This window comes from Rhipicephalus sanguineus, chromosome 8, assembly GCF_013339695.2.
Source record: "Rhipicephalus sanguineus isolate Rsan-2018 chromosome 8, BIME_Rsan_1.4, whole genome shotgun sequence".
NCBI classification, from domain to species: domain Eukaryota; kingdom Metazoa; phylum Arthropoda; class Arachnida; order Ixodida; family Ixodidae; genus Rhipicephalus; species Rhipicephalus sanguineus.
The window spans coordinates 34,739,322-34,744,341 of NC_051183.1; the positions used below are offsets into that span (position 1 = coordinate 34,739,322).

The 5,020-nt window shown below is 44.5% G+C and overlaps 1 non-coding gene across 1 annotated transcript; it reads left to right on the forward strand.

Annotated features, from left to right (window-relative positions):
* The first annotated feature begins 200 nt into the window (after positions 1-200).
* On the forward strand, positions 201-414 carry LOC119403687 (small nucleolar RNA U3). Its single transcript, XR_005186102.1, has one exon. It is a non-coding gene; the product is annotated as a small nucleolar RNA U3 (small nucleolar RNA).
* The last annotated feature ends 4,606 nt before the right edge of the window (positions 415-5,020 follow it).

The window sequence follows — 5,020 nt, forward strand, 5'->3', positions numbered from 1 at the left end:
CGTTCCAGCAACAGATGAGTAATAAACTAGATTTTCAACATAAAGGATTAAAGCAAACTACTGTTGCAACCTTGTTACACGAGTAAAGATGACAGTTACTTTTGTTAGTACGCCACAAAATTGTGACAATCAACCAAAATACCATGTACTTGTAATAGGGCCGCAATGGACTGGCCAGGATCGTCGCACAGAATGAAGTTAACATCGTGCTTCATAGGATCATTTCTATAGTACGATTGTCGAGACGCATCCGCGATCTCGGAACACACTCGACCACGATGAGGAGTCGAGGGTCTCCGCCTGAGCGCGAAGCCGGCTTCGGAGCTCTGGGTTCCGACCCGGGTTCCTGCCATTGATGACCGTTCCTCCGTCCTTAATTGGCCGGTGGGAGGGCGGAGACTCAGTCTGAGTGGCTGAGTGTACATTTTTAAATCAATCAAAAATCAGAACAGTGAATAAATATCTCAGCGATCTCGTGTGTGACCATTCGGGATTCCAACACGGTAGCTCACTCAACTTTAGAGCCTCGCTATGAAATGCTGATCGCGATCGGAAAGTGTGACAACGGTGGGAAAGCTATGGGTGGCACGATGGGGATCAAATTTCGCGGAGCAACCGCTCCGTTCTGTGCAGCTTGCCTAACGAACAAATCGCGATAAAGGTATTCGATTTTAATCAGGCCTAGGTCGCGATCAAAAGTGATCGTGTTGCGCTGCTGGCATACTATTATGGTGCCTCAGCGACTTGGAGAGCTTATTCTGCCACATCCGTAATTTCCCTCGATGCGGGTCGAGGTAACGCGCGCTCTAGAACAACCGTGCGATTGGGATGTATCGTTAATGGTAATACATACATTGCTTTTGGGATACGCCGATCGCGATCCCCTCGACTGCGAATTCCTGAATAGACCTTGAAAGAATTTCGACATCGCGTATCTACCTACGTACGTAGTAGGTCTTTCGAATGGCTCCAACCGAAACACGCCTTCAATTTCAGCTCGCACGTGTTATCTGTGGTAAATCACGGTCGGTGTACAACGTCGAGTGACCCACTGTTGACAATACACGCTGCATGTCTAGCATATCTCGAATTAATAGGGCAATTTCCCGCTACATCGGAATTGATTAGTAATTGTGGTGAGGCTGTTTGTTAATCCTCGAGCGATGTTGTGATAAGCCTACATCTCCAGGTTTACTCACAAACACGTGCTGTTTTCCGGTACGCCCTGCATGACAATTTTCTGCTGCTGTACGATGCAGGATTGTGTGGAGATGCAAGGTTAGGCGTCCGATTCACCATTAGTAACAGATATTTTAAATATTCAAAGTATGGCTGTTCAATGAGCGGCAAAATTAAGAACATATGTTACACCGCTATCACAGCAGAATGCAATTCATTTGCTATCACCATCCATGTTCTATGTTAAACCCTTGCTACTCTGCCAGTCCAACAACATTCTTTACTAAACACCAAGTGTTGTGACAATATGTGTTGTCTTTTAACTGTAGTGTAATTACGATGCAAAATGAAATGAATTAACGTGGGTGAAAAAAAAACCCTTTCCGTCTGTGGGATCTGAACCCACAACTTTCAAATAACGCTTCATTTGGTTGTGTCTAACAAACAAGCCCCTCGAAAAAATTTCCCTTTCGTTCATTACTTCTCTGTTTTTTAACACACTGCTTTATCCTTAAGTTCTAAAGTAACTATAGCACACATGCTAGTCAACACAAAAGAGAATCTTATGAAATTATGTTGGGGCATTCTGCTCAACGTTGTGCGAAACTGTTCCAAATCATGTTACTGTCTTGAATAATAATATCTCGGGTTTAACGTCCCAAAACCACGATATGATTATGAGAGACGCCGTAGTGGAGGGCTCCGGAAATTTCGACCACCTGGGGTTCTTTAACGTGCACCTAAATCTAAGTACACGGGCCTCAGACATTTTCGCCTCCATCGAAAATGCAGCCGCCGCGGCCGGGATTCGATCCCGCGACCTTCGGGTCAGCAGTCGAGCGCCATAACCACTAGACCACCGTGGCGGGGCTACTGTCTTGAAACATGTAGTCATTAGTCAGAAATTAAAAAGTGGGACAGCTCCCATAGCAACTCGAGACCACAGTAGTGAACCGGTAATTACACAGTTGAAGAAGATTGTTGAGACACACTAGGCGCACAATGTGAAATCATGCTGATACAAAAGGGTATCGGTGAATACAAAATGAAAGAATGTTTTAACTAGCTCCAACTCCTTCATACTTTATTTCCACGACTGTACATGACGTTATAGTGCACTGCCTAAAGTGTACAAACACTACATTGCATACATCAGAAGGAATTTCCCATCATCAGGCTTGGCGTGCAAGAGGAATTTGCACGCCGAGCCTGAAGGTTTGAACAAAGTATTCGTAAATAAAAAAAATTGATGAACCAAGTTAACGCATAGCTCAGCCCTAAGTGCTTATGTTGTCATTAAGCTAACCGTTTTAATTCGCGTTAAAAGATGACAAAAGCTCCAAACTTGCAGTTTATATGAAAGTGCTTATACGCACAACTTACCTGAAAGGACCAATGTACATATCAGTGCACAGAGAATGTAGAATTTTAGAGTAACGTAACAGTTTGAGCACAATTGTTGGGAGGCCATGTTTTAAGACATTTAAAATACACGTTGCACTCCTCATAACTTACCTATGGATAATTATCAAGACACATTTCAAGCTATCCAACCCAAAGATCCTACAAAAATGAGATGCTAACCGTCTGAGCCAGCTCTTGGGAGAACTACATTGGTAAGTGGCAAATAAAACTCCGACAAATAAACTAACAATATAAAAACTGGTCGGTTAGGACGTTGCTCTTGCTGTTACCAACATGTCATTGCAGAACAGGTATCACTGCAGCATGTACCACACTACAATACTCGCGGATTAAAACGAGTCATTTTTTTTTAGTATACAGACTGCTATGAGCAACTGCTCGTGATAACCGCGTCAAGTGACTGTAAAAAGTAATGTTGGTTCCGATGCAAGTGTCAGAGTCAAAATTAGACCGACACTACATGAACTGTAGATGCTGGAACCGAAAGTGCATTCCGTACTTAGCCCTAAATTTTTGCTTCTCTGAGAGTACGTATAAAGAAATTATAATTCTGCGAATGGGCCAAAACAGCGATATGATTATGAGGTGTGCTGTAGTTGGGAGCTTGGCACTAATACCAACCCCCTGTATTTCTTCAGTGTGCACCTAAATCTAAGTGCATGCTATTTTCGCGTGTTGCTTCTAACAACGTTCAGCCACTGTGGCCAGGAGTTGCACCTGCACCTTTGAAATTGGCAGCGCAATGCCATATCTGAGCCATCACAGCAGTTACCGTACAAATACAATTGGACTACATAATAAAGTTTATGTGCAATAGTCCATTAATCACAGGGAACGAAACTACTGATGAACATGGCAGCAGGAACTGCAGAGCTTGTTTGCACCGTTGATTGTATGCAGCGTACTGAGACTAGAGAAACATGGTAGTACTAAAGTTTCATGTAATAAGCTAGCTGCTTTATTAAAGCTTGAGCGAAACCTGCACATTATGTTCTGCAGGGACACTGACTACAAGTCAGTGTATTAATATCTGGGGTTTAACGTCCCAAAACCACGGATGATTATGAAGGATGCCGTAGTGGAGGACTCCAGAAATTTCTACCACCTGGGGATCTTTAACGTGCACCTAAGTCTAGGTACACGGACCTCAAACATTTTCGCCTCCATCGAAAATGCAGTCGGGACTGGATCCCACGACCTTCAGGTCAGCAGTCGAGCGCCATAACCACTAGACCACTGTGGCAGGGCTACAGGTCAGTGTCAAAGCCTGTTCGACATGTGTGCAATACATGGTTTCAGGAAACAGATCTATGCGCTCATGTGCTACATGACGTGGTGCACGCTCCAATAGCCTTGAAGAGCTACATAATGTAGGTCTGAAAGGAGCATGCGGCTACAGACTATCTCGGCGGGGCCACTCCTTGCTTCAAGGACCCTTTGCGGTCCGCTGTCTGGAAACACCAGCCATCACTGAACAGGTTCGTACAGTCCACTGTTGGGAGCAGGAACATTAGTCGTCCACCAGATAAACAGTCTTTTAACTAACTGTGGGGAGGCACCTGCCAAGGAGATATAAACTGCGCACATTGTTTAGGAAATAGTTGTAGCGCCATCTTTTGTATAGTGGCACAACTGGTTACGAAAGTTCTAACTGCATTTTCCAGAGGTGGCAGCAGCGTATAAAGCCAAATAGTAACAGGGCAAGAGATTATCGGCTGGTGTTCTTGCACGTGGTGTTCCCACTGAAAGCGTTCTACAGGTCCAGTTCCTCGGGCTTTGTAGAAAGTGACGATGAGAAAAATTATGTTCCTTCATCTGATGAAGAAAGCTCGTCAGACGAGTGCTGCGTTGACAGCATTCACGAAGACAACACAGTGAATGGCAGCTTCCGATGTGCGCACCTACAAGCCCAGAGAATCCTGCGCTCAATCCTATGGAATGCTTTGAGCGGTACCACATAGTTTCAAAGTACCGTTGAAGGAGTGGAATACAACAGAGAAAAAATATCTTGCTGCTTGCGGCTGGACTGGTGGTAATGCGGGTGCAAGTTCAGGAATGCAAAGGATTAAGTTGTATCAGACTATAGCGATAACCACGGTAACATTAACATTGTTAACGTCGCTTGTGTAACAGGTGCTAATAATTGTTAGGATTTTACATCCCAATGGCATATGATATGATTATGAACGATCAGAGCTCCGGAGATTTAGACCACCTGGGGTTCTTTAATGTGCACCTAAATCTCAGTACAAGACCCTCTAGCATTTCACCTTCATCGAAATGAGTCTGTGGTAGCCGGAATTTGATCCCGCGACCTTGGGGTCAGCAGTCTAGCACATTCACCACTAGACCACGGTGGCCGGTAGCAGGTGTAGTACAAGGATTCTCTTCAGAAGTGAACATGAGACGACGCAAA